The sequence below is a fragment of the Nesoenas mayeri genome (assembly GCF_963082525.1).
Source record: "Nesoenas mayeri genome assembly, chromosome: 12".
NCBI lineage: Eukaryota > Metazoa > Chordata > Aves > Columbiformes > Columbidae > Nesoenas > Nesoenas mayeri.
In genome coordinates this window covers 228,193-237,147 of record NC_137547.1, presented here as the reverse complement: position 1 = coordinate 237,147, position 8,955 = coordinate 228,193, and the positions used below count along the sequence as shown (strand labels likewise).

Sequence of the window (8,955 nt, the reverse complement as noted above, 5' to 3'; positions counted from 1 at the left end):
GGCTGGAGGAGGCTGGTTCACGAGGACTGGGTTATGGACCAGTTAAACAACCTGGACATCCATAAATCCATGGGTCTGGATGGGATGCACCTGCGGGTGCTGAGGGAGCTGGCTGAGGTCACTGTTAGGCCACTGTCCATTATCTTTGATAAGTCGTGGGAAACAGGAGAGGTGCCTGAGGACTGGAGGAAAGCAAATGTCACTCCAGCATTCAAAAAGGGCAAGAAGGAAGATCTGGGTATTTATAGACCTGTCAGCCTCACCTCCATCCCTGGGAAGATGATGGAACAACTTATCTTTGGTGCCATCTCAAGGCATATCAAGGATATTAGGGGTCATTAGAGGCAGTCAACACGGCTTCACCAAAGGGAAGTCATGCTTGACCAACCTCATTGACTTTTATGAGGACATAACAAGACGGATGGATGATGGCAGAGCGGTGGACGTGATCTACCTTGACTTGAATGAGGCATTTGACACAGTGTCCCACAGCATCCTCACAGCTGAACTGAGGGAGTGGGTCTGGATGAGCGGGCAGTGAGGTGACTGCGAACTGGCTGAAGGGAAGAAGCCAGAGAGTCGTGGTCAATGGGCAGAGTCCAGTTGAGGCCTGTATCTAGTGCAGTGCCCCAGGGGCAGTGCTGGGGCCAGTACTTTTCACTATATTCATGACTGACTTGGATGAGGAACTAGAGTGACTGTCAGCACGTTTGCTGATGACACCAAGCTGGGAGCAGTGGTGACACTGGAAGCTGTGCTGCCATTGAGAGACCTGGACAGGCTGGAGAGCTGGGTGGGGAAAATGTAATGAAATAGAACAAGGGAAAGTGTAGAGTCTTGAATCTGGGCAGGAACAACCCCAGGTTCCAGTGTAAGTTGGGGAATGACCTATTAGAGAGCAGTGTAGGGGAAAGGGACCTGGGGTCCTGGGGACAGCAGGGTGACCATGAGCCAGCACTGGCCCTTGTGGCCAGGAAGCCAATGGGTCCTGGGGTGGGTTAGAAGGGGGTGGTCAGTAGGTCAGAGAGGTTCTCCTGCCCCTCTGCTCTGCCCTGGGGAGACCACACCTGGAATCTTGTGTCCAGCTGTGGCCCCTCAGTTCCAGCAGGACAGGGAACTGCTGCAGAGTCCAGCGCAGCCACCAAGATGCTGAAGGGAGTGGAGAATCTCCCGTGTGAGGAAAGGCTGAGGAGCTGGGGCTCTGGAGCTGGACAAGAGGACACTGAGGGGGGACTCATTCCTGGGGATCAATATGGAAAGGGGCAGTGTCAGGAGGATGGAGCCAGGCTCTTCTGGTAACAACCAGTGACAGGACAAGGGATAACGGGTTCAAACTGGAACACAAAAGGTTCCACTTAAATTTGAGAAGAAACTTGTTCGAGGTGAGGGTGGCAGAGCCTGGCCCAGGCTGCCCAGGGAGGTTGTGGAGTCTCCTTCTCTGCAGACATTACAACCCGCCTGGACACCTTCCTGTGTAACCTCATCTGGGTGTTCCTGCTCCATGGGGGGATTGCACCGGATGAGGTTTTGAGGTCCCTTCCCATCCCTGACATTCTGGGATTCTGTGAGGTGAAGGGCAGACGGTGCCAGCCCTTGGGGTACCCTGTGTTTTGAAGGCACCACGGGAAACAGATTCTTCGTGGGGCTCTGGTGAGAACCATCCCCCAAGGAACATATTTTGGTGTTGGGGCAGGAGAGGAGCGTGGACGGGCAGCCCGGACCCCTGGGTCCTCTGCCCTGCTCAGGGAGGGGAGGTTGTTCCCTGTACGATGGGCTCAGCACCCCTGGGCTCACAGGAGATGTCACCACCTCCAGAAGCCATCGGCTGTTCCCAAGGCCACCAGTGCAGCACGTCAACATTTATTTGATGCAACCAGTCTGTTACAGCCAGTAATCCTGTGTAAAATCGATGCAAAATTACCACTGCGCTTAATTACAATGTGCCATATTACAACCAGGCATTGACAAATTTCTCTGTTTTCCCTGTGAAATCACATTTCTGGCACTTTTACCCCCACATCCCGGCAGCAGCGTTTTTTAACACCGGGCAGCTTTGCTCTCCCAACAGCACTTCCAGTCATTCACGCCCAAGCCAACACGTCACTGGAACCTGGCCACGCATTTTCAAACAATGTCCTTCTGGGGTCCAGCTGATGCTGGGGTCGATTTTCTCCTGCAGAAATCCAGAAAATTCAGGCAATCCAGGGGAGGTTGGGATGGTTATTTGTTACCGGTCTCAGAGCTCTTGATCGTGATGTTGTTGCATTGCAGAGTAAAAGAAGAGAACTGGAAAAGGAGGTTGAGATTTTACAGGATGCAAAGGCGATCACACAAGAAGTAATTACTGTTCAAGCGGAGCGGTGCTATGAGCTGCAAGATAATGTAGACCGGCTGAATTTTTGAAGGTGCATTTGCAGGACCGAGGCTGGGCAATTACTCTGACGAAAACGCAGGGCCCTTGTGCTACTGTACTACCTTTAGAAATAGTTCGGCATAGGCAGCTTAGAGAAACACCAGATAAAGTACAGCACACCGTGCAGCAGTTTTCTGCACCAGCTCCAATAAAACAATTACATGTGGTTTTAGGATTTTTAGCGCATTAGAGAATTTTCATCCCTACATCTTCTGCGGAGGAGGAGTCCCCTTGTGAAGGGTTAATAGCAGAACACAGTAAAGTTGATTCTTTTGAGTCCCAAACCAGTAAGAAAGCAGATAAAGAAAGCTCTGCTGAGCTGCATGCTCAAGCTCTAAATGTGCATATAGCTTGTGGACGTGGATCAGCTTATGCTGCACATGCATGGGACAACGGTCACAATCAAACCCCTTTGCTGTTATATACTTGTAGAACATGCTCACATCATTGTGCTGCTTGTATACAGCTGCATTTAAGAGCATGGGGAAAGGTAAAACGGGGTCAGTGGGATTTGAATACCTATCAGGTTGATTATATTGGCCCCATCCCCCATCTAGGGGGTGGCAATATGTATACACTTCTGTGGATACAGTGTCAGCACCAACTACAGGGGAAATGAAACTATTCACACCAATGGATTGTGAAGAGGGACTGCAGCCTGTTGATCTAGATGCAAAAATTCATACGAGTCCAGAGAATGCTGTATGCTTTTGTACCCTGACCTCCTCTCATGTTACATCCTTTGCTAATATCAGATTCTCGAGTTCTTGTATTTCAGGTATCTTCAGTGAACACCTGTGTTTTATCTAGAGGAGACAGCTCTGGAACAATGTTATTGGTGTCACAGACTCAACATCCAACTGAAGTCCAATCTGAAAAAGCGCAGACCACGACTTTCCAGTCTGTGTGGGCAATTACCTCACTGCAGGTTGTTAAACCCAGAGTGATACCAGCTGACAAGCTGGAGCAGCAGCGTATGTATTACTGGAAGCTGACAACATCTCACATCTTTGGAACTAATGCAGCAAGTGAAACCATCTACTGATAATGCCTGGCTGAATAACTCGTGTAATTCCTTGACAAGATGAATGGGACACCTGATTATTGCAGAAATATGTTTTTTCCTTTTTCTGTATGTGTTTATTGTGTGCCCCTGTAAATTGCTCTGTGCTACACCTCACAAGCACAAATGAACAACTCTGGCTTCGCTGGCCCCAGCAGAAGCAAGTCACCTGAGCGAGGGGGTGAAACGTATGGGGATATAGCGAAAGATCTGGCGAGGTGATGAGTTAAATGTAAATACACTCCAGTGACTTGCGCCTGCCTGTAGAAAGGGATCGCACAGACACTTTTACAGGCAGCGTGTGACACTGGCTCATTTAAAACATCTCCATCTACAGACACACTCACCCGTCCTGCGCGGCATTCAGAACCTCCTCATCCACCACAGCTCAGGCGGGAACAGAACGAATCCTCCTGCTTTCCCCACACCGAGAGCAGCCAGTTTTCCCCGCAAGCACAACAGCAGCTCGTGCGCTGCATCTCCCAACCACGCTCGTTACCGCAGAGGCTTCGGCAGCGCTAACCAGGACAGTCTGTACTTGCGCAAGTGATGAGCTCGGTCTCAGCACAAGGGCCGGGACGGCTGCAGCACACAGGGAGAGCGTTGCAGCTGTTTCTCCTGGAAGGCGGGGCTGCAGGAAAGGAAATACATTAGTTTTTCAGGAACAAGAAGAACACATTCAAATCACAAGGGAAAATCTGGAACAAAACACTAAAACCCCAAGTTTTGCAGGGAGCTGGAAAAAACACCTAAAACCTGTCCCCGGACCCTTCCCTTTTCCGTCTCGTAGACAATTTCCTCACTCATCGACAAGGGCACGTGAACACTCCAGGGGTCTGTCTGTGTGCTGCGGGTAAGCACAAACACCACCTTTTCAGCTGGTCCATATATCCCCAGATAGAAGCAAATGAACTCAAGCGCTGTGGCCTGCCAAGAGCTTTGTAACCTCAGAAATTACCTGCAGGGCCCGCTGGACAACTGCAGAGCGGGTGACTCACACACCCTGGGCCACAACCTCGGCTGCCTGGAACGGTCACGGCTCTCTCAGAAATCGGGGCAGGAGTCAAAACCATTCTGGTTCGAGAGCAAGACCGGCTCGAGCTCAAGTTTCCTTTCGCATTCTGACACTTGGAAGCTCAATCATAAAGGCTCCACGGGTCCACACCAACGGAGCTCTCCCAACAGGCACTTCCAGTCATTCACGTCCAGGCCAACACGTCACTGGAACCTTGCCACACATTTTCAAACAATGTCCTTCTGGGGTCCAACTGATACTGGCGTCGATTTTCTCCTGCAGAAATCCAGAAAATCCAGCAATACGAGACGTGCTCCTCTCTGCTCCAACAGCTCTCAACCTCCCGCACTTCAGCTTTCATGGCATTGCAGAAATAACAGAACAAACCCCAACGCAAAACATTCAAGCAGAGCACGCTCCTTAAAAAGCAAATCCCAACACGAGTGCTCATTGCAATCAAAGGAAGCTGGGACACCGCCCTTCAAACGCTCTGGCTGTGCAGCCTGGACGAGACGGTGTCTGCGGTTCAGCAGCATCCACGCTCGTCACGACCGGCTGGTGCCGTCACCCCCAAATCTCGGCAGCAGCGTTTGTTAACACCGGTTAACAGCTTTGGGTACCCAGAGCTGCCTTCAGCTCACGTGAAAGCGTCTCCTCATAACGCCCAGTGTGAGCCCAAGAACGACGCCTCCCTAACGCACACACTGAGGAGCCTCAAACAGTGCCCCCTTCTCCACGGGCTGCGTTACAACCTGTGACAGAAAGGGGATTCCACAGCCTGGAAAAGCTCCACAAGGAACGGGAGACTCCTGGGTCTCAGAGTAATTCTAGAGCTCAAGTGGTGACAGACATCAGCTCCAGCTCAGATAATACATGCCAACACCCATCACTGACCCAAGAAGGCAGCTCCTCCCGTCCTGACCGAGGGCTTCAAATGCAACACACTTTGTCCCTCCAACACGACGCAGCTTATTGATTTCTAACACCATTCATCTCTGTCTTCCTCGAAATGAACTAGACACGCATTATACAAGCAACCAAGTCCCTTCCTGGAAGCAGCGGGGCCTTTTACCTTCTCTTTTCCACCCCACTTTGCAGGAGAAGGAAAACAAACGGCAGCAGAGACGCTGAGAAATTCAACCACCAAATGGAGAGGGAACCTTCGAGAGCGGGAAAACTTATCCGTACAATGGAGAGAGCTACGCTGAATGAATAACACTGAAAACGAATCCTTCTTGTCAGGGTAAGAGTGCACAGCAATTAAAGACCTGCTGAACAGACCCGCCGTTCTCAGAAATAAACAACCCCCAAGGCTCAGCCAGCCAGGGTCACTGCTCTAAATCCAAGCGCAGCTGCACCGCCCTGAGTCAACACGGACACAGTCGCCTCCCTTGTCCCACACCCTTGTCCCACACAAAGCTGCACAGGCCACGTGCTGCTCCAACAGGAACGTGCTGGGGACACCCGGGTTTCCCACGGCGGCCTCTGCGCTGCCCCCTGCACGGAGCACCAACAGGCCGGCAGTTGTGGGCTCAGCTCCGGCGGCTCCCGGGACCGGGGGTCACTTGGGACACTCGGCTGAAAACTCTCCAGAAATGGAAATTTCACTCAGCAGAAGGCCGTGCTCACTGCTGGAAAACTCTGGGTAGTAATAAGCTACGCTGCTTGCTAAAGTCTTCCCACAACAGTAAAGCTCCAAGTCGAACCACAGCCCTGGGCCAGGGTGCATTCGCCCAAGCAGCCTCAGCACCAAGAGCCCGGCTGTGCCCAGAGCCTCGGCTGACACAGGGATCGCACAGACACTTTTACAGGCAGCGTGTGACACTGGCTCATTTAAAACATCTCCATCTACAGACACACTCACCCGTCCTGCGCGGCATTCAGAACCTCCTCATCCACCACAGCTCAGGCGGGAACAGAACGAATCCTCCTGCTTTCCCCACACCGAGAGCAGCCAGTTTTCCCTGCAAGCACAACAGCAGCTCATGCGCTGCATCTCCCAACCACGCTCGTTACCGCAGAGGCTTCGGCAGCGCTAACCAGGACAGTCTGTACTTGCGCAAGTGATGAGCTCGGTCTCAGCACAAGGGCCGGGACGGCTGCAGCGCACAGGGAGAGCGCTGTAGCTGTTTCTCCTGGAAGGTGGGGCTGCAGGAAAGGAAATACATTAGTTTTTCAGGAACAAGAAGAACACATTCAAATCACAAGGGAAAATCTGGAACAAAACACTGTATGGGGATATAGCAGAAGATTTGGTGACGTGATTAGTTAAATATAAATATGTTCAAGTGACTTGCACATGTCTGTGGAAAAAGCACATACATGACGCTAACTGTTCTACTGACCCTGTGTGCTTGATGAGCAGACCCTCTGTGTTAGATAACACAGGCCTGTCAGAAACTCTGGGCACCTTATCACTGTGTCTGAGATTCCTGCTTTGTTGTGAGAAAGAGCGGGAGGCTGCGCCTGCCTGAAGCCTTGAAATACAGGCGAGCTCAGCAGGCCCAGTGACCTTCCAGCAGGGCTGGACCGACCAGCGCCTGCGTCCCCGCTGCTGCCACCTCTGCCTGGGAGCTCAGGGGCGGCTTCGGAGATCCCCCAGAAGAGAGGGAACTACAATAAAACTTGCTCCTTGCAATGCATTCGTGGCCTCTGGCTCTTCTTGCGACGTGCCTGCGTATCTGTACAACATGTGCTCTTGGGGTCCAACTGATGCTGGAGTCCATGTTCTCCTTCAGAAACCCACAAAAATCCAGCAATACGAGACGTGCTCCTCTCTGCTCCAACAGCTCTCAACCTCCCGCACTTCAGCTTTCATGGCATTGCAGAAATAACAGAACAAACCCCAACGCAAAACATTCAAGCAGAGCACGCTCCTTAAAAAGCAAATCCCAACACGAGTGCTCATTGCAATCAAAGGAAGCTGGGACACCGCCCTTCAAACGCTCTGGCTGTGCAGCCTGGACGAGACGGTGTCTGCGGTTCAGCAGCATCCACGCTCGTCACGACCGGCTGGTGCCGTCACCTCCAAATCTCGGCAGCAGCGATTGTTAACACCGGTTAACAGCTTTGGGTACCCAGAGCTGCCTTCAGCTCACGTGAAAGCGTCTCCTCGTAACGCCCAGTGTGAGCCCAAGAACGACGCCTCCCTAACGCACACACTGAGGAGCCTCAAACAGTGCCCCCTTCTCCACGGGCTGCGTTACAACCTGTGACAGAAAGGGGATTCCACAGCCTGGAAAAGCTCCACAAGGAACGGGAGACTCCTGGGTCTCAGAGTAATTCTAGAGCTCAAGTGGTGACAGACATCAGCTCCAGCTCAGATAATACATGCCAACACCCATCACTGACCCAAGAAGGCAGCTCCTCCCGTCCTGACCGAGGGCTTCAAATGCAACACACTTTGTCCCTCCAACACGACGCAGCTTATTGATTTCTAACACCATTCATCTCTGTCTTCCTCGAGATGAACTAGACACGCATTATACAAGCAACCAAGTCCCTTCCTGGAAGCAGCGGGGCCTTTTGCCTTCTCTTTTCCACCCCACTTTGCAGGAGAAGGAAAACAAACGGCAGCAGAGACGCTGAGAAATTCAACCACCAAATGGAGAGGGAACCTTTGAGAGCGAGAAAACTTACCCGTACAATGGAGAGAGCTACGCTGAATGAATAACACTGAAAACGAATCCTTCTTGTCAGGGTAAGAGTGCACAGCAATTAAAGACCTGCTGAACAGACCCGCCGTTCTCAGAAATAAACAACCCCCAAGGCTCAGCCAGCCAGGGTCACTGCTCTAAATCCAAGCGCAGCTGCACCGCCCTGAGTCAACACGGACACAGTCGCCTCCCTTGTCCCACACGAAGCTGCACAGGCCACGTGCTGCTCCAACAGGAACGTGCTGGGGACACCCGGGTTTCCCACGGTGGCCTCTGCGCTGCCCCCTGCACGGAGCACCAACAGGCCGGCAGTTGTGGGCTCAGCTCCGGCGGCTCCCGGGACCGGGGTTTCCAGGGGCCCGTTCGCACACGGACCTTTGTGCGCGCGCCCCGACCGCGGGCGCTTCTCCCGCCCCCATCCCGACCCGCCGCTCGCCCCCCCCCCCACCCGCCCGCCGCTCCCCCCCCCCAGACCCGCCGCTCGCCCCCCCCCCCCACCCGCCGCTCCCCCCCCCAGACCCGCCGCTCGCCCTCCCCCCCACCCGCCGCTCGCCCCCGCGGACCTGCCGCTCCCCCCCCCTGGACCCGCCGCTCCCCCCCCCTGGACCCGCCGCTCCCCCCCCCCGGACCCGCCGCTCCCCCCCTGGACCCGCCGCTCGCCCCCCCGGACCCGCTCAGGAGCCTCCGCTCCGCCCAGCGCTGCAGCCGGAAATGGCGTCACCGGAACGGGCGAGGCGAGCCGCGCTGCCGGCAGGACCCCGCCAGAGCTGTCCGGTTATTCGCCTGACCCGCCACATCTTTATACGGA

General features: G+C 53.7%; 1 long non-coding RNA gene across 1 annotated transcript; it reads right to left on the bottom strand.

Moving 5' to 3' along the window:
• Positions 1-1,851: 1,851 nt before the first annotated feature.
• LOC308044799 lies at positions 1,852-8,564 on the bottom strand. The gene is made up of 5 exons (XR_013922657.1): positions 8,131-8,564; positions 6,356-6,639; positions 4,435-4,767; positions 3,824-4,107; positions 1,852-2,286 (listed from the first exon to the last, which is right to left on the bottom strand). It is a non-coding gene; the product is annotated as an uncharacterized lncRNA (long non-coding RNA).
• Between the last annotated feature and the right edge of the window lie 391 nt (positions 8,565-8,955).